The following is a 27600-nucleotide window of genomic DNA, read 5'->3' on the forward strand; positions in this document are numbered from 1 at the left end:
TTCAGTCCAAACGCCTGGGAGCCACCCCAGGAGCGAATTATGATGCAAAGGAAAGACTCTTACTCACGTTTCCTCCCAACAACCGTGATCTATGGGCTGTTGCCGTCCCCACTACCAGGCGTAGCAGCTGCCTCAGCAGCCAGCACAGACACAAGGGATTAACTGAAGAGGGGAGCTATGGGCAGGAGCGCTGGGTCTAGGTCTCAGGGGACCTTGGGGTGAGTAAACGCAGAGTCCTGGTGCAATGCGGCTGACACCACCGCGGCCGACACCGCCGCCACCCAAAACGCCCTGAACTCCTAGCTGGCGAACATGCTGGACTCGCTGAGAGCACTCTCTCCTCCGACGCGGGACGCTAGAGTAAACGACCCTACGCAGTAGGCAGAATCAAGCCCCACTGCCTAACGCAGCCACCGGTGCATGCACTCACTCTGCCGTGCTGTACGCAAGGATGGAATTCTAAAGCAATGTTAGCTATTGCAGGGGTGAGTGGGACATGACCAAGCAATAGAAATACTGCGTTTGTGATCTGCAATAGCAAGTCTATGGTAAACTCGTGTGGAAGACCTGGTCACAATGCACAGTGGGATAGGCTCGCTTGGTCGGTCCTCTTAGCCGTCGGGTGACTAGAGAGCATAGTCGCCTTAAATTACTTTCCCTTCATCAGTCGTTCCCCCATGCCTGCTGCAGAGCTGTACCTGAAATACATTTTCCTTTGGGCCACATTAGCCATGTGTGTGATTTACATTTGTGTGCTACTGCAGCGCTTTAGCAAAGGCAAAGGCGGTGGCAGTGATTGTGTTGGCTGTGTCGAAGTGCCACAGATTTGGTTGCAATTTTGCCCATGGAGCACCCTGTGTGTGCCGCTCCGCTAGCGCTGACGTCTGCGCCTCACATCTACGCCACTCACCCGAAACACATGAGAACAGCACGCGCTAAGAAGAGTTGTGTGCTCTCTCTGTTCACGCTTCACTTCACTCACTCAACTGCACATCTGCAAGGAAGTCTTTCATGAGCTTTCCTGCGTCAGTAGCTCATTCCCCAGGACCAGAGAGGCAGCAAGGGCTACTGAGTGCTGTTTGCAGAACAAAGGTCTTTTCTTAAGAGTTATTGCATGCTATGTTTTTCTGACTCTCTTAGCTATGATTATTATTACATTGAATATATCCTCTTGGTACACTTATCCTCGGGATATACATGTCAACTGTCAGCGGTGCCATTTTCCTTGATATGTAATCCTGGATGAGCTACTTCCTCACGTAAACTGCGCCAGAAAACAGGTTATCGTAACTGAAAATAGCACATTATAACAAAACACTCTAAAACGGCTTCCATAAAGTGGAATGGACACATTATTTAAAATAGCTTGAACCTCTGCCTAGTGTAGCCATTATTGAGACATTGGAAATCACTCTGTTCTGCGTTTTTACCTTTGACACTTAACAGCGCCCAGGATCTGTTTCCCATCACATCGGCTTCTCCCTCCTTAGAAAGCTGGCTGCTTATGGTCATGCTGCTGGATTATGGATGGTGAGAAAACATGCCATTTCCACGTTGCATTATTACCGGGACTGAAAAAGGTTGTTTTTATTTTTTTTTTATTGAGGCTGACAAATGGTTCCTTCAATTCTGAGCTTGTTGCAAGCTGTCAGATCAACCATATGTCATCTGTGGTGAAAGGTAAAAGGCAAGAAAGTCACAGGTCTTAAAAATAATGTATTTTCACCACCAAATACATGAAAATAATTTTGAACTGCAGTTCCTTGAAGCACTCCACCTGTGTATAAGCGCTGCATAAATAAGCAATTACAGTTACAATTCAGTGTACTGTACATTTTGCTCACAACATGTAGCCTTTGAGATTCATAAGGAAATAAGGTTAGGTATCCTTCAGATAAAACTGTACTTCTCTTACATGTGGAATGTCTGAACATTCCTGAAACAAGCACTGGCAATGCCAACAGTTGGGCGTTTGTGTAGACATGCAAAAAGGCATTTGCCAGGCACTGTCGTAGTAGTATTAACTAACCATTGATGGTAGCAGGTGCACCGTGTTGGAAGTACCTGGGCATCTAATTGCAGTGCATGGAAAATGTCTAATTGTTCACTCTAGCATACCTGGTTGCCATGAGCCTGCAATGCAAGACATTACTATAATCCCTTACCCTATCATTGCCCACCATCCCCTCAGCTGCCTGGCACCCTTCCCCAGCACACTCTGTAGTATACACGTGTTGCTACATGTATTGCCTGATATAATGTTAGGTTATTTGCTTAGTGCCTGGCTCCAGGAATTCTCCTCTCAGCACTAACATATGTGACCCTCGTATGGTGTCTCATTCCAATAATTACAGAATGGCCGACCAATCAGCCCCATCCCATAGGGCGACGAGCAGTTAGGTACATCTTGGGCCATTCTGATGCTGCTCCCCAGGCTGCCCCTCAGCATTGAGAAGGGCATCTTGACTGTGGTGACACCTGGTTTATCCTGCCTTTCACAACACCCAGCAGCCGCGTGCAAAAATACACATGCTCTAGATCAGTGTGGGCGGTAGCCATTGTTGCCATGGAGACTGCCATTGCGACGATGGCCGCCACATCCCACTGCTGCGATGGATTGCAGCTGGTCTTCGCAGAGCCATTTCCAAGTGATTTCTTACTTCTTAAAATGAATGTAATGAGGCTGTTCAAGTTATAGGTATTGAGTGAAAGCCCAAGTTTTAAGTGTTTAAATCTGGGTTTATGGATAAATGTAACTCACTAGATGGTGTCCTGCCATAGTAGCCTGCATCCAGCTCCTAATTACATTTCCGGAGCCAGCTAAGTTCCCCCTTGCACTGTCCCTCCTTCTCCCTTGCACTGTCCCTCCTCCCCCTTGCGCTGTCCCTCCTTCCCCCTTGCACTGTCCCTCCTTCCCCCTTGCACTGTCCCTTCTTCCCCCTTGCGCTGTCCCTCCTTCCCCCTTGCGCTGTCCCTCCTTCCCCATTGCGCTGTCCCTCCTTCCCCCTTGCGCTGTCCCTCCTTCCCCCTTGCAGTGCGCTGTCCCTCCTTCCCCCTTGCGCTGTCCCTCCTTCCCCCTTGCACTCTCCCTCCTTCCCCTTTGTGATGTTGTGCTTCCCCCTTGCGCTGTTCCTGCTCCCTCCCTTGTGCTGTCCCTGCTCCCTCCCTTGCGCTGTCCCTGCTCCCTCCTTTGAGCTCTCCCTGCCCCCCAGGCCTTGTGTTGTCCCTGCTCCGTACTCCTTGTGCTGTTCCTGCTCCCCACCCCTTGTGCAATCTCTTCATAATGTATAGAAGTCCTGCCAAAAATGACCGTACTACTCCATTCAAAGTATAGCAGCCGCACTGAGAAATGTGCCCTCTTTCCATTCGAGGCACAGTAGGTCTGTTGACAAATTAAAGGTTAGGTCAACTCATCTGGGGTTCAAACCCACGACCTGCATGTTAAACACATATTTCTGCAGCAGGTACATTAACCCAGCAATATATCTCACCAGGATTGGAACCAGCAGGCTATTAAACTTAGATCTCTGCAGCAGGTGCATTAACTGACTGAGGTATGTTTTGCACAGGGCTGACTACCCTGCCAGGCCCATAGGATTTGACCAGTGTTAAAAAAATGTAAAACCTGCAGAACTTGTTGGCTCTGCGCCAGGGCTACAGGCAAACGAAAGGACTGCCCTGCAAATCAGGAGCTTTCAAAGGCTGGTAGGTGTGGGGAAGTGTCAGTCACTTGTCATTTATGTGGAATGGGAAACTATGCCCGGATTTTGCCAACCTCATATGGCCCATCAATGGTGCTCATACCTGCTCATGGAGGGCGGGAGATGTTCAAACATGGTTCCCCTACAGTCCTTCAGCTCTCTGCCCAAGCGGCCAGCAATGCAAGGGTGAATGCATCAGAAAGAGTGTGAATCCTCAAACTTCCACTTAAAAAGCCTCAAGTCATTAAATGCTGTTCCCAAACGAAAGTACACGAGGATGAAATTCCCCTGCAATGGCATTGCTCTGGTGGCGCTACCCAATTCCTCATTGTAAACCGGCTCGGGTGGCACAATGGCGAACAGGCTGACCATCAGGCCAGTGAGTGCCATGTTTGTGAGCCAATTTGGGCCACTTTGATGACTTGGTTCACAGTACAGCTAGTATTTTGTGACACAATAATTGGACATTGCGCTTTAAAATGCACAATTTGTAGCATCTCCTCTAAATGCGGAAGTAGGGGCCATGTTTTTGATGCGCAGTTCTATTTTGCGTCTTATTCCGAATCTTAAGGAAATGAAAACATATAGGTTAACTACTTTTATTGCAGGCAACATTAAAAAAAGAAAAGCTAAAACCAAAATGTAACTCCAGCCATTTTTTTTTTTTACAAAATTCTAAAGTATTATAGAGTAGACTCAGTGAGAGCAAACATTCATTTAAATAGTCTCTGAAGTACTAGAACAAATTGTTAACAGCATTATGCTGCAGTCGGTGCTGTGCTGGACGTGAACAGAAGGCTGGAGCTGGGCGAGCCAATCAAGTCAGCTCATGAAACCGTCCAGCACTGAACCCACCTCCTAGCCTTTTATATGACGCAGCAGCAGGTGAACGCCCAGGGCCAGATTCTCTCATGAAGAAGTGCACGAATGCGCTTCTTTCCTTTGCGCTCCTTCCAGAAATGCGCAGGTCACCTTATTCTCTTGCACCTGCACATTGCGCCAGGACCTCCACATTTCGGGGGCAGGGGGCTGGACAGTGGTGCAGCGATGCACTGCCCAGCCCCCTTGCGTATATTGGTGTTGGGAGAGCGCTCTTGAAGCCGTTGTATGACATGCTTCCAGCAAACGTGTGGTTGCTGGGAGCGCATTTCACAGAGGCGGCCACCAAAGGGACCGTGAGATGCTTGAAAAGAAGAAAAGCATTTCCATTCCTGTTTGGGGGGGTTGGGGGGTGGTGGTGTTAATGCAAGTGTGACAGCCGTGGTTTAAACCGTGGCCGTCACACTTAAAAGAAAAATCATGACAGAGTCAGAAATGACCGCATCATGCTTTGGTACGACGCTGTTTCGGTGGGGGTTTTTATGAAAACACTTTCCTTAAAAAAATCATTGACATTTTGGGGGGAGGTAAGGAAGGGCAGATAAGCGGTTGGGGGGGGGGGGGGGGGGGTCTGGAATAGTAAAACATAGGTGGGGGAGAGGGAGTTGGGGGAACCCAGCAAAAATATTTTTTACAGAATTGCGATGACTTTTTTTGGGAAAATTCTTTTGGGAAAATACCCATCGTAATAATTTCTGTCGATGAAATTACATAGAACCCATGCTCTGCACCCCCCTGCCCCCCTTTTGCATCTGTTTTTACAGTGCAGGGGGATCACCCTCCTTTCTGGACATCTTAAAGTGCACCGCATTTGTCAATTCAGCATGTCACTTTAAATGTCCAGAAGAGCCTCCTGATATGGGCAAGTGCACAAAGGGGTGAAAAATGGCATCTGAATGAGCGAATCTGCCCTCTGTGAATTGGGCAGAGCCTTTATCGGAGCAAGCGAACACCTGCGGCAAAAAGTGTTTTGAGAATCTAGACCCTGTTGTCTGGAATTACCTATTTAGGCGGGGTTTAACAAAACAAGGACTCAGAGCCTGATTTACAAGGCGTTTTTCGATGGGGGTTTCCCATTGAAAAACACTTTTATAAATCAGGCCCAAGACATCATCTGCTGCCTGACAGAACATGAGTTTCTGTCAGGTTTCTATTACAAAGCTAAATAAATATGTTGGCCTGACCCCTGAACAATTTGCCGACCCTGCTGTTAGCAGTCAATTTATTTGAAGATGTTTGCATGCGCTGCAGCATCTCCAGCACCCCTCGTTCCAGTGCCACTGTAGTTCTGGATTGTCTGAACCCTAAAATGCCCCCTTTTACATTTCTAAAATATTTCTGAACTTTTTATTTAGCAGGAATGACTACATCAGATGGATAGTTGCTTCACTTCATTCGATTTAGTTTTGGCTTGTGCGGGTCATCCAGAATGTGTCCGTAAATCTGACCTTTTGCCCAGAAGTTGTGTCTGTAAATTTGATGCTCTGTCCTGAAAAGTTTGACTGGCTGTCCAGAAAGTGCACAGGATCCAGATGGTGACCCTAGGGGGCATCCCCTTGGAGGGACGTGGATTCATAAAAATGCCAGGAGTAACGAAAGTGACATCCAGACCTGATAACATCGCAGGACGTGATGTCACTTAAACTTTGACCCGGATGGCATCAGTTCCTCTTTAACCCTAGTGGCATTACTGAAGGTGGCTTGCAGATGTAAAAAAACGTACATAGATAAATGTTAAAATACCAAATATGTATTGAAGCAGACAAGAATATTTTAGATACCAACCACATTTTAACAAGGGGTGCTGCTTTCATATGCCATGTATCACGTTATGATATAATTGGTTAGACCCAATAGTACAATGTAGGCCAAGGCAATATTGGTTCCACCATCGGGTTTGTGATTTAAACATTTGAATATATCTTTAAGCAATAATTATGACAAAGCATTGAGCAATTTTGGGGAGTTCAGTGACCCGATTCTTGCTGAAATGGACTCAAACAAATTTGCATTGATGGAAAGCCCAGTGAAGATGTACAACAAAATGATAATTGTAAAATGGGGAAAGATATACAAAGAATGATGCCACTGTATAAGCTACAAAGGGAGCTAACCACATACCTAAGGAAAAATAGCGAGATGCAGTCCTCTATGATGAGATTCTCAGGGCAGAAATATCACATTTATATGTGCTTTCTTCTTAACATACTAAGCTCCCTAAAAAGGTGGGGTTCCCATGAGAGGGATCCCTTGGCAAGAAAGAAATTGTCGGCTTTGTAAAAATCTCAGGGAGGCAGAAACGCTAAAATATTGGCTGATTGGCTGTAGCTCAACACTAGGGCCGCGGAAAAGTTAATATGGATATTAGACGATTTAAACAGTGAAGTCATGTGGGCTCGGCTCTTGTATGGATACTCTATCTCAATGACCATTGCTTTAGTGAATACCTCATTAATGATACACAAAAGGTTGGGGGAAAATGTTTTTTCTCGATTAGTCCACCATAATGAAGTAGGAAAGGGAGTCATTAGTCATATAGGTGTAAAATGTAATCTTAGGGGGTTAGAAAGGGAGGCCCTGATAGGCATCTATATATTGTGTTGTGTTGAATGAATGTCTGTAATATTTGTTTTAGAATATTGTGCCTCAAGTCATTTATTGCCATTTATAATGAACTAAGAGTTGTGAAGCATACGATAGAAATTGACAGGTTTTCTAGTCTTGCAATATCACCCAACTGCTGAGAGCTACGCAGGACAGCTGCATGGGAGGAAATCCCTATTTCCCCTTAACGTTTATCCACTGAGTGAAATAATCAGCCTGATAAATAGTTCACTAATTTGTCAATCAAAAAATGTCTGGGCTTTCCACTGGAGCATTGTTGGCAGTTCAAAGTAAATCGAACCTCTGCCGCTGAGCTGACTATACCAGAGTCCTTCTTGGGAGTTTTAGAAGAAGCCATGCAGCCATGTTCTTTACTCTTCTGAGTCTTTTTATTGCAAATATAGTCTGGATTGCAGTAATCATGTCTGATATAACCAGTTAGTCACAGTCATTTTATGCAAAGAAAAAACAAGGGCAGTAGGTGTTTCTTCAACAAGGTAAGTTGATCAAATGAAGATCCTATAATCTTATTAATTTAAAGCATCAAAGAAAGCTTTCGGACAATTTGCATAGTGATATTGTGGACTTCAGAGACAGGGGTGTGTGAAATACCCAATGCTATTAGCCAGATACATGGCTCTTAAGGGAGAGTGAGGGTGGGTTATTGGAATCAAGGGATCTACAAGCAACCGGGGTGGGGACAGTGGGGAGCCCATCACTGAGTTTCAGGTAAGGTAGGGTGTGCAGGGTGTGTGGACCTAGGTGTTAAAGAAGAGCTATTTCTTGAAGAGGGAGATCTTGAGTTCTTTCCTGAACTGTAAAAGTGATGGGGCGGGGGGCGTGGCTTGGAGCCAGAATCCGACAACCAAACGGCTAAAAGCTACCAAAACACTCCGTTTGCTCTGAAACTCAGCACCAAGACGGAGAATAGGACAGAGAACGGTGGTCCGGAGCGGGACCCCCCTTGGGACCCAGCTCTCACATGCCATGCCGTGGCATCACCTGGCCACCCAGCTAACGTGACACCCAAGATGGCGATGGGACCGAGTCACCTGTCCTGCAGGCTAGCGAGGAACTGCTGAAGCACTCTCAGCGCCTCCCACTGACCCACTTAAGGTCTGCTGCCCCCACCTTCCACTACGGCCCCCAGCACACGACAGCAACCCTAATGGTACCCAGCTAGGCGAGTGAGCAGCCATCCGCACTGATATGAAAGTAGACCGAGGCATGGACCCCTTGGCTGTTTCGCGCAACCGTTGAGTGGTTCCCCCCACCAAAGCAGACGCAATGAAGCAGAAACTGACCGGAGAACCAGCCAGCTGCGACGAGTCCCGGGGCAGCCCTGCAGGTGTCACCCCCCTAATCTCTTTCCACCGCTCCAACACAGAGCCCTGATAGTGGCGCACTGGTCCGGGTGGATGGGTCGCTGACTAATCGCCACGAGGAATATGACACTTCAAAGCTCCCTTGTTTCTCATGAAAGATATCTGGCGGCAGTACTACTGTGTCCCTTTCCTAAATCGGTGCTTCCCTTCAGCCACAGAGGTTCACTGAATGATAGGCTGCAGGGACACTCAACTACCTTTTTTTTTTTAAAGGCTCTACAAAATACTTTGCCATTCTAAACTAGGTTGACCAAGGACAGAAATGTTACAGCAGATCACAATAACCAGGATTTATCCCTTGCTATAGGAACACTTATTCCTCGCCATCATGCCCTTGCTGGAGGATTCAGCCCCACTCACTCACTGTTTTCTGCAATTCCAGGGCAAATGTCTGACACGTGTAACCAGCCCTTCTTCAATGTCAAAAATATTCCTCCGCATTGCCAATCAAAAACATGAGTCGGCTATTCAGCACTTGATAAGGAAAAACAGCTAGATAGCAGATGCACACGCCCCAGCTCTGTGCTAGCTATCCCAACTAAAATATCACCCCGTTCCAGATGCACTGCTATTCTATGACCAGACCCAATCTGAAAACAATCCGACCATCATCCACAGTATCAACTAATTATTGGTAGGTTCATGATGGGATCCTAGCACTGACATTCATTTCAATGTGACTTTTCTTTGAAGCAATGCTTGCATCCGGCAGCAGCAATCCTCCACCCACTCGGGGGAACACACCATTCTTGCAGTCACAAGTAGAAGAAATGTTGGTTTGAACACTTGAACACTCAAGAGTTTCTTTGGGCCTGTGGACCTCCCTGCAATCGACACTGTTAAGACGGATTTATAAACTCTGACCTGGTGGACAGAGGTTCAGAAGGCCAGCCTAGTTTCTTGAAACAGGATAACCTTCTGGACAAGCCAGACCAATCAAGGTAGCATTAGCGGTGGTCAAGGCTAGGTCTCAGGAAGGTTGATGGAGACGGAAAGACATCAATGAGCAGACAGAGTAACGGACACTTACAAATCACTTCCAGTCAGGTGAATAAATATTAAAAATACAAATACATTTATTTAAAGGCCTTTGAGATTCAACACACAGTAAGAAAATCACAGTAATACTTCTAAGCCAACACAATCCTATCTATACACATGTATACAAGACCAATGGGACCTAAAGGGTTGATGCCCAAAATGGGTCCACAACCTAAAAAGGGAAGGAAGCAGGTAGTGCAAATAGTCTTTAGGTAGTTCTGCATCAAACACAATCCTAAATGAAAGGCAGTCCAATCCCTAAAATGAGGGGAGCCTAGTGCTCAAATGTACTTGCATGGCTGGTGCACGCTGTAGTGCAGATGGACGAAACAGGGTCTTTTGTAGGGGCTGTAGCAGCTCAGGAAGGCAGGTGAGGTGATGCAGAATAAGTTCCCACTATTCGAGGAGGGTCTTCCCTTGAGGGCATAGCATGTTCCAAGAGTTGGGGATAGTTCACTCATGCATAAAAATGGATGGATGCGCTAGGGGCCACCGGTAAAGGTTGCAATTACTCACCGACCCCCGGCGCACTCCAGACCAAACTTCGGCAGTCGAGTCCACTTCGGTTGCAGGTTCGAATGTGGCAATCTCGCGGCTCTGTGGCTTTCAGCGACAAAGTTACAGTGATGATTCCCAAATGGGACAGTGGCGATTTTTCTGCTCCTGGTGGATGGATCAGGCTAGTTACACTGTAGCAGGCTTCAGGGCACAGAGGGGCACAGCTGCAATGAACTTGCAAAGTTCATCACCATGACTGGGCGACACAGTAACCGAGTATACTCTGGTTTGGGCGCTCTCTCTTTACTCCAGACCTGGGAACACCTGGTGTACGAAATTCGGTGTGAGAGTGCCGTGAACACAGAGCATGCAATGTACTTAGTTTCAAGGGCCTCCTCGAAATGGCAGCGGTATCATGGCAGAGCTCCTGCGCAAGCTGGTCAGCCCACTTGTTGGCCCAGGGACACTTCCGACAAGGCTTACTTGCAGGTTTTGATGAAGGTGCCGAGAATAGTTGGTCCCACCACTCCACTGGGTTGAAGCATCTTCGCAGACCTTCCAGGACGACCAGATGCAGAGGGGTGCAGCGGGACGACAGCGGGCTCAGGGTGCCAAACCTTCCAGGGGGTCACCAGCAGTTCCACTACTCAGCTTCTTAGTTTCAGTATACTTGGATCCTACTTGGATCCTATCCTTCGTTCAATGAGAACTTCAGTGATCGACATGGTATAGGTCTTATCTCTTATCCAAAATCTCCATCGCGCCAAAACAAAGAGGACCCAATGGGAGATCTGCTCACATACAGGCAAACCATATGTGGACCAATCATGGACCACAGTGGTCCCATGCATTCACAGCACACCATACTCTGTGGCTCCCAGGATGTGTATTGGACCTAGACAGTGCAGCCCACATCCTGGAGGCGCACACACACAAGGCATGCAGAAGCCAGCGAAAGCTTGGTGTTTCGCGAGAGAATGCATGCCCAAATAAGGACTGACCCCGGTTGGCTCGACATGGGGAAGGTGAAGGGGCAAGATGGCCAAAGGACAGGACAAATAACCTTGTGGCATGGCCATTTTGGTGCCAGGCCAACTATTCGTGCCAAACGCGGTAACTGCGGTTTACCTGGCAGGAAAGGGTTACACGAAAAGATAAGCTGCCACCAGCCCTGTCCAAGGCACATCTGCACTTCTCCTAAAGAATCCTTACAGAGTATCTAGGGCCTTTAGAAATGACAGGGAGACCCAAGTGTACTATACTGGAAGGTACACTGTGCATTTGCAACATGTTGCAGAAAAGTTGCAACATTGACAAGGACTAAGGGAAACAAAGTCTCCCAGTACTGACTGTCTTTAAGGGCATGTCAGCTTCCTCATAACAAAGTGAAAAAGCCCAGGGGAGTGGTGTTTAAAAAAAGCAAAACATGGAGGGGTACACAACTGCAGGGAAAATTACACATGAAACGGAAATGTTTTCTAACAGACACAGGTACTCCCCCGACCCCCCGGAATAGGGGAAGCCCGCTGGGGACCTAGCCAATAGGGCAGCTGAGCTCAGGGTACATGCTCAACACTGACTCCTAACACGCTTCTCTTTTGGGAGGACGCCACACAGGCTCACCATCCCATCTAAAGGGCTTCACTACACCTGTGCACAGGAGCTCACACCGCATAAGTGCAGGGTCGCCTCAAAGCACTGCTATCCGGAGGTGCAGTATGCAGCAGTCTGACCCTACAGGAGTGAGAAGGAGATTAAGCAGTCCGCATAAAGCTTATATGAACCTCGCCTAAGCAAGTCTGTAAGGAGGAGCAACAGAACTGCACAGAGCAAAGCCATGTCAATGTAGACATGACCTGATCCACCTTCACAAAACAATGATGCAAGATACAATCTCGTATCAGACGGATGGAGCACGGGAGCACTCCTCGGACATCGAAAGGAGAAGATGTCAAAAACCCCTAAAGCAGTGAAGCAAGTGGACATTTCCACTTTGCTCTTGGCGACCACCATGGAGAAATCAAAAAGAGGGGAACAGGCTGAGGCATTGACCCAAGGAGGAGATCTTCAGCTCCCCAACACTCCTCCTGCACAAGCTCTAACTAAGACAGACCTTCAGGCAGGACCCCCTGGCAGCCATGACAAAAGAATACCAAAAAGGCACCGCAGAACTACTGAAGAAAATCACAGCCTCGACAAACACGTGGACGAGGTCGAAAGTAGAACCACACTGTGCGACCAGTCATATGAGATTGTGGAAGGAGCAGACAGCTTCACTGCACAGGAGGCCAGATGTGAGGGCCTGGAACTCAAGCCGGAGGACTCAGAAAACCGCTCTTGCCACAATAACATCTGCCTACGGGTAATTCTAAATCCCATCACGGATGCAGAGCTAGGCGACTTCACCCGGGACCTCTTCCATTTCATCCTAACGCTTCCCGACAGCGCCCCACTGGAACTGGACAGGGTGCACCGTGCCAGATCGAGACTAGCACCAACCAGCCCACCAGATGTCCTAGCGAGACTGCACTACAACAGGGTTAAGGAGGAGATAATGCAAGAAGCCAGGAACTCTGCTCGCATTCAATTCAGAGACGCCTCCATGTCAAGACTTGAAGGTCACGAGGAACAAGAATACCTCCGTCCCTAAGCAGCCAACAGCGAGACAAAGAAACACTCGGTGTTCGAAGATTAGGGCCACAGGTGGTAGGAACAGGATACCCAAGGCTTCCGGATGGCTTCTGAAAGTGAAAGGGCAAATTAGGTGATGGCATGAATGCAAGCAAGTTTCTCTTATGCATGTAACAAAAAGAACACCTACCAGAAGCCAGGAGATGATGTGGAATAAACGGCTAGGGCAATACCTGTTCCCTCAGTGGGTCAAAAGAGCACACAAAAGCACTGGGCCTTTACATTTTATGAGTGAGTGCCTTTACACCACACTGGAGACACCTGAGGCTTGATGGAAAACCTGTGGCTGATAGAGTAGCAAATTAAGGCAAAGTCCAGGTCAGCTGATCCAAACAAAGGGGAAATACGTAAACAGTCCGCAATCAATCCAAGGTCATAACCGAGAAAACAATTAGAAGGTGTGGAACAAGAAGGATGAGGCAAGCAGGAGTCCTTAGAGCGAAGTCCAGAGGTCTGTAGCACGAAGAGACATAAATCCAGGTCGGAAAGCCAAACGCCATAACAAAACAGCTGAGAAGCGCTGTATTGCTGGATAGTGTTTGACTTATGCCGCAACTTCTGTCACGTGAGCCTGTAGACCACGTGATGCGTCACGTGATTCTAAGGCTGACGCAGCGTGATGGGTGCTTTTGTTGACTGCAGCAGTAGGCGTCGCTAGTACCTGGATGGACTGCACGGCAGTGTTCCTGGGAGCGAGGTACGCTTCAGGCGCTGTCTATATGAGGTACCCTTTCTCCATTGTGTGTGCAAACGCCACGCTAGTCATCACCCCGGGTACATACAGTGGCTCCTACCATGGCATCCTCTCCAGTAACTCGGCAATCTTTTTCCCACTGAGGGAACAAACCCCTGATGCAGGCGGAGGGGGGAATCAGGAACAACAGACCCAGGGCCTGGGCATTTTCGTGGGTGAGATCTGGAGTGAGAGCTAGATCCTTGCTGTATGTATGAGAGTGTGTGCGGGGACACGTGGGCGTGACACTCCATTACTATATCAAAACCTAGCCGCAACCACGCTGCTTTAAAGGCAGTCTCTAAAACCATTGACGGAAGGGTTACCAGAAAAGGAAGTTCCCCACCTCACTGAACTTCATCCTGGAGGCCAAGCAACGTCAAATCCGCACCATGAAAGAGGCAGAAAAATCCAACCGGGGAGGTGGAGCAGCACCCAATGAGGCCTCACTGAGAGGCACCACGAAACCCTGGACTCTGGTGGCTAGGAGGCAAAGGATCAAGGGCCCAACCTACAAAAGCAAGAAAAGCGACAAGGACTGAGACGGAATAACTCACCTGAAAACGAGAGGTACCTGCTCCAGGTGCTGCATATCTGATTTCCCAGATGACGCCTCTGGTGCTCTTCACAGAACGGCATCTACACCTCCCGCAGGGGTCAGGCAAGCTGCCCCCTGGACTGAAACTATTGAACACTCGCTGAGGGGACGCAAAAGGATGCAGACGCAATCCTGAAATGCCCCTGGAGCTGGCGGTCAGTGGAACGATAAGCAGAATTGACGCAACTGTAGTGTTTTAACTACGCCATCAAGAGGCACCAGCTGTTTCTATTAAGGTTGTCGGGCTTTAAGCCGATTGCCCCGAGGTTGTAGGCTGGGCTCATGTGCTCGCTGTTCGTTGGGGTGGGTCAGGTGTTGGGAATTTGTTGGGAAGAAATTTGTTTGAGGGGAAAGTTAAGAGGTAGGAGCAGCAACAGGGAATCACTTGGACAGTGAAACCGGAAATATGGGGCATTTGAATTTCATCCCATGGGGCAGAGGTCCGGGTTGGTGGCTGATGAGCTTGATAACACGGAACAAACATGACAGCTCACTCTACTAATGAACTATACATGGTGACCTGGAATGGGCAAGGCCTTAACTTTCCGGGGAAGCGGAAATCAGTAGAACACAGACTATCTGAGCTCTCAGCTGATATAGTCTGCCTACAGGAAACACACCTCCTGGTGGCCAACGAAAAACAGATACACTTTGGCCGATTCACTAAGCGCTATTTTGTCACTGCGGGAGAAGAAAAGAGGGGGGTTGTCTTACTTTTCAGTAGGGAGAAGCCACTGACACAAATCACTGTAAAACAAGACCCAGTGTGGAGATATTTACTAGTGAAGGGTCACCTGCTCGAACAGGCCCTAACCTTTGCCTCCATATACAGCCCAAACAGTGCACAAGACCGCTTCCTCCGCACCATTATACCAGACATCACCACATTCACGGAAGGCTGACTCCTCATAGGAGGAGACTTCAACCTGGTCCCTAACCCACGCAATGACAAAATGATTCCATCTTCAAGGGAAGATTATACTCGAGCAAAAGTTGTTGCCAAATTGATGAGGGAAACAGGGTTAGTAGACATATGGAGACTCCCTAATGAAGGAGCCCACGACTACACATTCTACTCCCACGTCCACAAAGGACTCTCTAGAATAGACCTAATCCTTATGTCTAGTGTGCTGTTCCCCTGCATCGTAGAGGTTCAAATCCAACCAAGAGTGCTGTCAGACCATGCCCCAGTATTAGCCTGAGTGCGAGTGCAGGGCCTTCCAAATCAGTCGCAAAGGCACTGGAAGCTGGAATACTCATTGCTTCAAGATGCAGTCACTACGGAAGAAATATCGAAGGCCCTTGTTTGTTATTTTAGGGAAAACTCCTCAGTGGGGTGCTCTGAGGCAGTGATCGGGGATGCCATGAAGCCAGTGGTGTGTGGAGCTCTTATCAATTGCGCTGCAGCGCAAAGGAGAGCTGGGCAGCTAAAACCAACTAGGCTTGAGGAAAAAGTGATGGAACTGGGGAAAGTATTTAAAAGGCGCCAAACCATAAAATCAGGAATAGAGCTCAAAAAAGCAAAATCCACTATGGAAATGCACCTAGCAGACAAATCCGTTCTCGGGCGTTAACATACACCAAACAATATTATTACATGAACAGTAATAAAGCGAACCGGCTGCTGGTGTATAAGCTGAAAAAAGTACATACCCAAAACAATATCCAAACACAAAAATGTTACTATGCACAGAGGGCGATAAAATAAAGTCAATGATGGACCACCACAGGGAGGTTGCGTCGGGAACCCCAACAGAGAAAGTGGCACAAACCAGTTATCTGACGGATATCCCTAGAGGCAGTGGTCGAAGTGTACGAAAAGAAGTAGTGGAACTATGTTCCCTGCTGGCCTGCACCCACTCCCCACAAACCACATTGCCACAACCCCTCCCACACACAATACACCCCCAAAACACTTGCACCTGCTGTTTAAGGGAACGTTCAGTGCAGTGCACTGAAAGTGAAGGTTTCAACTTCTTCCTACACTTTTATTTTAAAAGGAAACCATTCCGGAACGGTTTACTTTAAAAATAAAAGTATAGGAGCTGTAAAAGGTAATTTAAAAAAGTAGAGGAGCACCGCTCCCGACCGCTCCCGCTCACTTCGACCACTGCCTAGAGGTGAAGAACCACCCTAGCTAGACTCCCTCGAGCTTCCCATCACAATAGAAGAGGTAATAGAAGCAATAAAATCCCCAAAAAACACAGCCCAAGGTCCTGACGGGTTCACTGCATAATTCTATAAGGCTTATGACATCTTAGCTCCCCCAACTTGTGACACTATTTAACTCCTTCCTGACCACAGCAATTACTGCCTCCATGGAAGAGTCCTGAACAGTGCTCATGCCAAAACCAGGAAAAGACCCAGAGAATTGTGCCTCCTGTCGACCCATAACATTAATGAACAACAATGCTAAAATCCTGGCAACTTGACTTGCAAGGATCCTCCCCGAACTAATACACCCAGACCAAACGGCGATCATCCCAGGCCGCACCACACAAGATAACATTAGGCATACCCTAAACTTAATTGAGAGCACATCCAGGACAGGGATTTGACGCTAACCCACTATGGGGTCAGACCAAGATACATCAAATGGGCTCTTGCCAACTATCAACACCCCTTTACATCTCTGAGAATAAACGGTGCAACGTCTCAGAAACTCACCATCTCTAGAGGCAGACAGCAAGGTTGCCCCCTGTCACATTTTATATTCACACTCTCCATGGAACCTATTGTGTCCAGAATCTGCGACAATCCACAAATCAAAGTCCTATGGGTGGGTGGGAGCTGCTAAAATGCTTCCATGTATGCAGATGATGTTCTTCTCACTGTAACCCAAATTGACAGCTCCCTGGAGGCTCTCTGGCAGGCGGTCTCGGCATTTGGAGAGGTTTCAGGTTTTAGGGTCAACTACATGAAATCTAAGGCCTTGGGGGTAAATATTTCACAATGGCGCAGGGAAGCACTGACAAGCACAGACCCCATCCCCTGGACTAGATCCCACAACACTTACTTAGGGGTACAGATAGCAAACAAAATTGAGCGTGTGTACCAGGCTTATATCCCACAGCTATGCAGGGACCTACTAAATGACCTAGAATGCTGGCACAAACAAGAGGTGCCATGGCTTAGGAGAATTATGGCCCTGAAAATGAACTTAGTGCAAGACTGATCTACCAGAGCCTTGCCCTACCAGTCACCATCCCTGAGAGAGAGCTCCAAAAGCTAAATAAAAAGGGTTACTAAGATACATATGAGGCAGGGAAAAAACCATGAATAGCCAAGAAAGTCATGCTATGAGGTGCGGCAGAGGAGGCCTTGGTGTTCCAGACGTCTCTAGGTATTGCCATGCAGCACAACATTCACACTCCTTTGCTTGGCAGGTAGCCAATAACCAACCCCGGTGGAAGCAAATAGAAGAAGCATGGGGCTCATCTCCGCTTGCAACTCTGCCACACCTCACAGCACCTCGTGGGGCTCCGGGCATTGGCCCACTAACATCCACCAAAAACACGGTTCAGTGTTGGAGTAAAGCGGCATGTCGATGGGGCAACAGAGGCTCATTGGGACCCCATACCCGGTATGGCACAACCCTGACTTTACTCCCAGGATCAACCCAAGGGGACTCCGTAAATCACTGATTTTTTCAACAACGGGACCCCACTATCCTTTGAGGAATGCAAAGCAAAATTCTGACTCCCAGAAACTGAAAGATTCTGATATGCCCAGCTCAGGCACTGGATGTCACAAAACAGAATAAGAACACACAGAGGCAGGTAATTTAACTCGCTAGAGTGCACCCTAACATCAGCGGTCCCGAGAGGGAAAATCTCGCTCCTCTACAGACTCCTAGATAGAGCCGACCCCACCAAGAAGGAGAACTTGTCTTGGGAGGATAGCTCAGCGGCAATGTGCCCGACTTGGAAGCAAGACAGCACGGAGCAACACAGGTTCAATCCATGGGCCAGCGCTTAGAAACCTCTGGGTATTGAGCGTGTTATAAATAACATATCAGATCATAACTATATGCTTAAATGGGAAAGGACTGGGGTCCCATCTGGTACCATATGTATAAAAGCTCTAAATGTGTCACGAATAAGGAGGGGGCAGTGAAGGTGTGTTATCGATGGTATATAATCCCAGAAATTCTGAACAAACGCAACCCAGCACCATCGCCACAATGCTGGAGCGGCTGCACAGCAACACGCTCACTGCTACATCTCCTATGGACATGCCCAAAGTCAACCCGATTCTGGAGGGAGGTCCTAGAACAGATCCAGTTGATCACGGTGCTGACAATACCATGGGATCCAGGAATTGTACTACTGGGGGACACTATTGATGGGGCATTTCCACTGGCAGGGCACCTGGCGGATCTAACCATACACCTATCCACGGCAGACAAAATCACCATTGCCCGATTGTGGAAGCAAACTGAAGGCCCTGTGATCTCTTTGTGGTGGACAAAATGCTGGGACAGAGCAGTTACTGAAAAAATAACTGCCACTCAAATGGGAAACATGGGGAGATTCTACAGCACCTGGTCCCCCTTTCTAGAATACGTTGAACAATTCCGGGGGATTGTCCACCAACCACCCGCACTTCGTTGGTGCAAAAACCCTCACCTGACGCAGATAACCGCATGCCTCACAGCCACATGGTGAAACCCAAGCCCACCAATATGCCCCAGGCTCCACTGTCACACCAAACCCAAAACTATACACTAGAACCCATCACTATAAGCCTACCATCAATACCTGTCAATGAAATGTAATGATTAAGATTCTATGCATAATGCTGTCTCCTCCCTGATGCACTGTTTCAATGTCTGTTGCTCTGATTCCTCTGTTTTCACATATGTTGTAAAAACGCAATAAAATGCGATATTGAAGAAAAAAAAGAAGTGATGGGGCAGGTTGGATGTTGACGGTGAGGAGGTTCCTGAGTCTTGGAGCGTAGACAGAGAAGGCCTGTCTTCTGGTTCTTTCCTTCCTGCCCAGTTCTAATTCAAGCCTGCCCATTTCCCTACTTCTGGTGTATCACAGGCCTCCGGTGATGCTGAGTTCCTCAGTGAGGTAGCAGGGGGACCTCAGGATGATAGCCTTGTAGAGGATGCAACAGGATATGAAGAAGATGCAGACTTGCAGTGGGAGCCAGTGCAGTTCGATGATGTGCTTGAATTTGCATAGTCCTTTAATGAGTCTTGCTACAGCATGTAAGACACATTTCGGGTGCGCCAGGGTAGTCACCGGAAGGCCTTCCAAAATGGCATTGCCACAATACAGGTGGGAGAGGACCAAGGCTTGGACAGAGGATCTGAAGTTTTTTTCTGCAATGAAGGGCTTGATTTTCTGCATGAGAGAATGTTGGTACCAGGCCATTTGTGCCCTCCTTGCTGTTTGAATTGGAGGTTTCTGTTGATGTTGAACCCAAGAGACTTGGCACAGGTGACCATCTGGGCTGTGAATCCCTTGAGGTTCATAGCAGAGAGCTAGATTAGGATGTCAGGATGTCAGGGTGTTTGAAGTGTACATGCTGTTTGGCACCTTGGCCGTTTGCGCCCGTCACAGCCCCCATGCCAGCGCTCATCCCCGGGTGCGAACCGCCTTTGATAGAGGGGGTGGGATGGATGGGCATGGGGCGTGCAGATAAGGCACAGGAAGACTGCTGAATGGAGACACACTTATGTGGATTGCAGGGGGGCGGCCTGCCTCAGGGGAGGCCTGCCTGGAGACACGGGGTCTGAGGAGGCCATGTGAGCGATGGCCCCTGGGCGTGGGATACCTTTTGAAGTGTACATGCTGTTTGGCACATTGGCCATTTGCGCCCGTCCCTTGCCCTTATGTGATGTTAAAGGACACGGGCCATCCATTTTTGTACCTCCTTTCCACTCCATTTTGGTGACCAGCCCTCACTGCGATAGTACAGCGCGCAGAGCACATGGCCCACAGCCTCGTTCCCACTCTGACTGGAAAACTCCAGAGGTATTTGCAACAGCTAATAAATGTAACACATCACTCTCTGAGATCACAGTCCTGCATGTGAACCGGCTTGAACCATGCACATGGCTCGTTCATCTCCACAAACGTGTCCTTGCCCACGCACCCTCGCCAGTGGAAAGTAACTGCCATTCTGACCCTGTGTCCCTGCAAGGTATTCTCTTCATGTGCCAGACCACTGACCACGCCATGATGGCCACCTAGCAGATCCCCAACTAACATTAGACCACTACTGCAGTATATCGTTGCCTATCAATAACAAATGCCACATATCGGAGATTCTTGTGAGCACAGACCCACACTTCAAACACTGTATTATAGTGGTCAAGACCCTAGACCTAAGGCCTGTATAATCCAATGTTCATTGATAGTATTGATATATGTGTGACTTTTACAGAGACATAACCGACTGAAAGACTTTGAACAAGTGTTATTTAGTGCATGCATTATTGATAATATATTTGGTTATCTTAGATAGTGACCACCCCGCTTCACAGCGACCTGAACTTCACCTATTCCGAGCACAGGTGTCTGACGTCCACCCTTGCATGGAGACACACTTGATTGATTTAAAAAATCGAAACAACCGTTGTTAACATATATGTGGCGTTTTATTTTGTAGCTTATTTTGATAACACAAAAATACAAAAGTTTACACATTGTACAGTTCAGGTTGCAGCACAGCGAGAGAAAATCCCCTGTACTGACCGCTGTCACTAGGGAATGTTTCTCTTATGGCATGAACGGCACACGCGGGTATCACTCTTCGACCGCGGTGTCCAAGCCTCCCGTGAAGCCACCATGTAAAGGAACAATAGGCTACCAGCCTGTACCACCTGTGAAAAGGAATGAAACACACTGTTTTTAAATGAGCAAGATAATTTTAATAAACGTTTGTTGTCAATGACAATTCTTGTAACTAATGGCATTCTGCTCGGACAAATGCTATCTAGACACTGCACACTATTGAACGACTTTCATGCGTTACAATGATATGTATATGTAATTTTGGATATAGTAGAAGACCATGAAATAGTAGTGGCATCACAAGCAGAGTATACTTACTCGTTACTCGGATTACGAGGACGAACAGTTGCGCGTAGTTCGTGCATAAGCACCATCATTATCCTCAACACGGACCGTGTGAGGCAGGCTGCCCAAAGTCTGGCAGCTCGGTGATGCATTGCGGTCGTGGCTCGCCTCCCGAAATGTAGGCCACGCATCCCGAGTTTTCACAGCAGCAGCAGTTCTCCTCCCCGGTCGGCATTAGCTCGCACCGATTGCATGTGCACCAGGTGGAAACACCGTCCATGCGACTAGGTCCAGTGTCTTCATCCGTTGATTCGTCCTGCCAACTGCTGTCCGAAGCCCCATCGTTTTTGCGTGTTTCCCTTTCCAGTAGTTCCTCCTCAGTATACTCGGGCTCGTACATGTAGGGCATTATTGTATCCATTGTGTGTTGCACAAACTAAAATAATTGATAGCGGTGGTACTGGTATCTGTCCACTCGGGCTACAAACAACGAAGGTAGCTGACCAGAGCACAGAAACGAGTCACAGAATACTCAAAGTAACACAGAGAGAGGAATGGAATCGAAAATCTGCTGCTGTGTGTTGTGAAACGGTCTGTTTGTACTTATTGAGGAAAGAGGCGTCCTGCCATTTCCATGGCGACACGTAATTAGCTGAAGCGCAGCAAATGTTGACAAGAGACGTGCTTTGGCGTTGTGAAATGGGCGGTACGCGTCTGCTGTTGACAGGCTCAGGGGCGGGGGATATGATTTAGTGCCACAAAAGCAGGTCAGCCAGGCCGATGGGAGAAATGATAGGATTATCACAAAATGGCAGCTCCCTGGTGCCTGTTTTCGTGTGCGTTTAATGGACGAAAACTCGAGTAAGGTCCATAGGAAATTGTTCTAAAATCGAGCGACTTAGGCTTAAAAACACATGGCCGACCCGTAGGGGCAATAAAAATTTTCGACCGAACCGTTCCTTTAATGAAGTCAGGCAATTCATTTCAATCATCCACACCTGAATACACATAACCAATATGCAATGTATAAAAGGTGTGGTTCTAATCAGCACAGTGAGTGAGCTGGGAACCTGTTTCACATTGAGGAGACCGCAAGGCAGAGGACTGCTGGACCAGAAGCATGGAGGGGCGCAACGTGGCAGATCGCTGACCCACTTAGTGAGAAAGGCTGCAGCACTGCAAGGGAGTCGTGCCCCCCGAGAGCTGAAAACAGCCAAAGAACTTGCTACGGACATTGTGTGAACAAGTGCTCATTCCCCTGGGGTAAAGAGAGCACAGGCATCAGTGGGGCCGTGAGAGTGAGTAGGAAGGAAATTGTTACAGTGTTCAAAGCTCATAGGAGCCCTGTGCGCATGTGCGTGAGGATTAAGTAAACACATTGAAAGAAACCTTTTGGTACATATATGTGAAGCACATTGCCACCAAGGAAAGGTCCTGTAAGAGCAAGATTGCTGAAAGCCAAGTAAGATAAAGAACAGTATAAAAAGGGGGCAGAAGCAGTGCATTCTGGAACATGAAGTTTAAAGTGTGTGAATATCAAAACAATGAGGCAAGAAAAAAGCCTCATGGGACTTATGGTCCGAAAGTGAAAAGTGAAACGAAAAATACCGGAGACACAAGTCACAGCCAGGATATCAATGGGGGGTCCCGCACAGGGCTGGGGAAAAGACACTGTGCCTTTTTGAAAGGCCCTGACATTAGGAAGTAAGAAGGAAATAAGGGAACCTTCTTGAACTGTGAAATCAAAGGGGTCCAAGCCAAAACAAGGTTGACCCATTGTGAACATTGTGCTAAAGTGGTCCGAGCCCGAACGAGGGACACCTATTGCGAACTTGTGAATGTGAAAATCTTGAGAAAAGGAGGTTCGAGCCCGGGGGAGGGGTACCCGGGGCGGACACCAAATCACCCAAGATATTGTGCATGTGAGAAGAAAAGAACTTTAATGTTTGTTTGTCGCATCAGGCTCTCCGTAGTAAGATACTTTGAATGGCAAAGAGACTTTGGCAAAGAAGGGCCTGATACTGAGATTTCGACCTGCATCTTTGTGCTGAAAAAGCCAGAGTATGTGCTAAGCTCGAGTGTGCCGCCTTGTCCCGTGCTGAAAACTTGGGGAAGGGGAGCCAACGGCTCAAGTATCCTGACGTATCATTTCTTGAACACTTTTCTTTTGCATAACATTGTTTCCCACACTATTTGTATTGATAAGATTGGCAATAGGTTTATTAGTACCGGCCCTTTTATTTTGACAAGACTCAACTAGGACTGCATTATTATTATTTGATGGTTGTAGCTTTCTCCCATCTTTAGATTTAGGATTAGATAGGCGTTTTACCAACCCATGTGAAAGTTCAATAAACACCCTTGAACCGTGATCACTTGTGTCTGTCTTACTGTTTGATACAATGCCTTCCTTGCAGTCAGCAGTAGGAATTCAGTCTTGGAGGGGTTGGGCTTCAGGTAGACACTGAACATCCAGGAGTGGATCAATGTGAAGCAGGCCTTGAGACTGTGGATGTCTTCAATGGAGGATATCTTGAGGTAGATCTGAGTGCCATCTGTGTATTGGTGTATGTGGATGTTATGTGGAGCGAGGAGCGTTGCGAGCGGTTCCATGTAAAGATTGAAGATCACAGGGGACAGGATGGCTCCTCGTAGGGCTTGTGGGAATCCACAGGTGATGGGTACAGTTGGGTTATCTGGAAGAATCCATTTGTACGAACTTTTGGCGATTCGCTCGATAGGATTTGAACCAGCTGAGGACTATCTTGCTGATCCCCATGCAACGATGTAGATTGTCAGGGAGTGTCTGGTTGTCTGCTGTGTCAAATTCTGCACAGAGGTCAATGAGAACTAGGAGGCAAGGATGGCCATCTTCAAGGATTTTAAGGGCATCGTAGATCACCTGTTTTTTAGCTGTTTCTCTGCTACATCTGGGTATGAAGCCAGATTGTTAGGACCTAAGTGGGATATTGGCTTCCATGTGTTGGAGGAGTTGTGAGGCTACTGCTTTCTCAAGGATCTTAACTAGGAAGGGAAGAGGGGTGATGGGGTGGAAGTTGCTGCGATCGTCAGGGTTCAGTTTTTGTTTCTTTAGAAGTGGGAGGATTTCTCCGTTCTTGAGGGTTGAGGGGAAGGTGCCTTGAGTTAGGGAGCTGTTGATGATTGTCACATAAGGGAGGAGTGCTAGAGTCGGAAGGGTCCTGAGTATGGAGGCAGGGAGGATGATGTCCGCATACAATGTGGCCTTGAGGGATGCTAAGGTGGCAGAGAGATCTTCCATAGTAAGTGCCTTGAAAATTGTCATGGTAGTTGGGGCTTTGTGAGTTCGCATGTGTAGTGTGCTGTAAGATGTGGTGTTAGAGTCTATTTGTTGGCGGATCATGTTGAACTTGTTGACGAAGAAAGAGTTGATGGTGGTGGATTTTTCACTGGAGTGTACTACGGGTGCGTTGGGCAGAGCGTTGATGCAGTGCTTGATGGCTTTGAAGAGGGCTCTGCTTTCATTGTTGGCATTGGCTGTGCTGTTTTGGTAGTAGATGGCCATGGCAGTGTTGATCAATCAACTTTGTGTAGCACAGAGTTCATTGGGCAGGGCGAGGTCAGATGCGCTGAAGGATTTTCGCCAGTTCTTTTCTTGTTTTCTGATGGTTCATTTTTCTTGAGGTTGAGTTCTTGAGTGCACCAGGGTGCTGAAGGTTTAGATTTGAGGGTGCACCGTTTCACTTGGACATGGTGGTTGATGTTGTCTGTGAGGGTGGTGTTGAGTTCTTGCAAAAACGAGTTGCAGTCCTGGTTGATCAGAGGTACATCAGCCCATGTGAGGTGAGGTGAAGGTTGGTGAAGCCTTCTGTTAGAGCCTCCACTGGGAAGTTTTTGTAGGATCTGAAGGCTTGATTGCTTTGTTTGCCATGGGTTTGCTTGAGAGGTGTGGTGTAACTGATATCAAAGGGGATTGCCTTGTGGTCCGACCAGTCGAGGGGAATAGGAGTGCTGTGATGGAGGATGGGCAGTGATGATGAGATTGAGGATATTACCTTTCCTGTGAGTTGGTTCTTTTGTGTGCTTTGTGAGGTTCAGTGTGTTGTGTAGGTATTGGAGACCCTCCTTCATTGACTTGGTTACTGGGTTGCCAGAGATGTTGAGGTCACAAAGGAAGAGCTTGGTGGCATGCATGAGAGACATTGTGGTGACCAAGTCTGTGAAGTCTTCAACAAAGGAGGTGTTGGACTTTGGTGGTCTTTAGATGAGATGAAAAGTGACTGTGTCTGTTGGGGAGAGCGGAAAGTGGCAGGATAGGTTTTCGAAAGAGCCAACAATGGTGGTGACGTCGAGTCGGGCCAATAAAAATGACATGAGAGATTAAAAGAGGAGATAATAGCAGACAGAGTTATAATGTAGAGAGCGAATAGAAGAGGGCTGAGGGTAAATATTTGCAGACTCCAAATTAGAGAAGGAGAGAGGGAAATTACTGTCCAGCCTCGGTGACTGAATAGCTATGATCAGTAAGATAGGAAAGAACCGCCTCCAGAAGAGATCTTGAGAACCTTAAAGATGAAAGAGTAGAAAGAAGAAAAGCAGCATCAATAGAATCAAAAGCTGCAGAAAGAAGAAGAATAAGGATTGAGGAAAGGGTACTTTTAGTTGCAGAGAGTAAAGAATCACTAACAGAAAGGAAACCCTTTTCTACATAATGACATTGGTGAAAACCAGATGCATAAAGGGGAAGTGATGATCAAGATAAGTGGAAATTTGGGTGTTAAACACCTGCACAAGTCAGGGGTCAAGTCCTAAAAATAATAAGGGGGGGGGGCACATTAAAAAACGCAATGGGATGCGACATCACCTGAAATTAGCATATCAAGGTGAAATATGTAAGTTTCATTCAGTTGCATTTGCATAACCATTCAAATTGATCAGGACAAATGGGCATTTGTCTTTCATAAAATAAACATACACCAAAACCAAGAGAGGATGTTTTCTTCTAATAGGGTTTGAACATTTTAAAAATTGTTTTAAACCCCAAGAATCAATGCCAATGTTTTCCCTGGAGACTGCACCCCCAAAAAGTGACATTTCACCTTTAGTTCTTTCTTATTTTTTTTACCAGGTTATGTGGTGTAGTGGCGAAGTGCCTGGCCTGTGAACCTGGTATCTGCAGTTTTGAATCCACAGATTGTGCTTAAAATTGCAATTTCGGAAAAGTCAGTGAAAGTGTCTTGTTTTACACATAGCCTCTAAAATTCCCTGGGGACGGCGTCCGCCCTCTGAAAAAAGCGGGGGATGCTGTCCACCTGCGTGTACCCTCGACTTGACCTTCAAGAAAAAAAGGAAGCAGACAAACAAGATGGAAATTTGTTAGAAGAGAGGGATTAAGAGATTGAAAAAGAAAATATGAATGAATGTAGAATGTATACATTCCAAAGTACAAGTTGCAGTAAGTAAAGAGATGTACAGAGAAAGGTAAACAAAGAAAGAAGTAAGTAGGGGACAGACCATAGTAATATTGTAATAGCTAATAGTGTTCGCTGGTGTAATAGCTGCATGATATTCACTATTAAAACGTTTTTTAAGAAATATTGCCATGTGACATTTTAGGTTGCTTTAAAAGCTTTTTTTGGTTTTCAGAAAGTTTTTCTAATAGGAATTTTGAGAGCCAGTTTATCTTCATGAGATTGTGTTCCATGCCAGTGCCCTTCTAGGCTATCCAGGTCTAGCTTTGTATCCTGGATCCCTTTATTATGTGAGAGGTGTGATTCATTGGGGTTTCCTAGATGCCTAAATTTTATCAATGGCGAATCACATTGTCAATAGCAGTTTATGAGATATGTGGTAAAATCATTAGTTAGCAGGAGTCCTCGATTTTATTAAATTCAGCAGTGAAAGAAGGACATTTTTCACTAGTAACAGAAGATATTTACTGAAAATAACTAATTGCATCCCTCTCTGAAAATAACTGATTGCATCTCTCTCTCTCTCCCTCTCTCCATATCCATATCCATATCCACCAGGTGGATAGGCCTACCAGCAGGCTAATGAAATTGCTGCTCCAAGTGGTCTCTAGCTCCTGCCAGCTCCTGAGTTATAGCCTGCGACTACCTCCTTCCAGAAGGCCAGAAATAGATTGGTGGAACATCAAGCGAGGAGAAACAACAAACTTGTCAAGGATAAAAGGATTGCTGATATTTAGTAAACACAAATGTGTCCCGTGCATTTCCACTGAGACACATCAATAAATTGCGTACAGAGGATGTTTGTCTATTTCATGCATAAACGTCATGACAAGGAGGGTTGCATATCATTTGCGTCCGCTGATGTAGGATAGAGGAGCGTGGAGTATGATTTATTGCTGCAAGAGCACTTGAACATAGGTCGATAGCCCAACTGATTAGATTCATCACAAAATGGCGGTTGGGGGCCCATGCAGTACCCAGATATT

General features: G+C 47.1%; 1 long non-coding RNA gene across 1 annotated transcript; it reads left to right on the forward strand.

Annotated features, from left to right (window-relative positions):
- Positions 1-27412, forward strand: LOC138581429 (uncharacterized). The gene is made up of 2 exons (XR_011304550.1): positions 1-485; positions 27173-27412. It is a non-coding gene; the product is annotated as an uncharacterized lncRNA (long non-coding RNA).
- The last annotated feature ends 188 nt before the right edge of the window (positions 27413-27600 follow it).

The sequence above is a fragment of the Ambystoma mexicanum genome, chromosome 3p (genome assembly GCF_040938575.1).
Source record: "Ambystoma mexicanum isolate Mex_15411 chromosome 3p, UKY_AmexF1_1, whole genome shotgun sequence".
NCBI classification, from domain to species: domain Eukaryota; kingdom Metazoa; phylum Chordata; class Amphibia; order Caudata; family Ambystomatidae; genus Ambystoma; species Ambystoma mexicanum.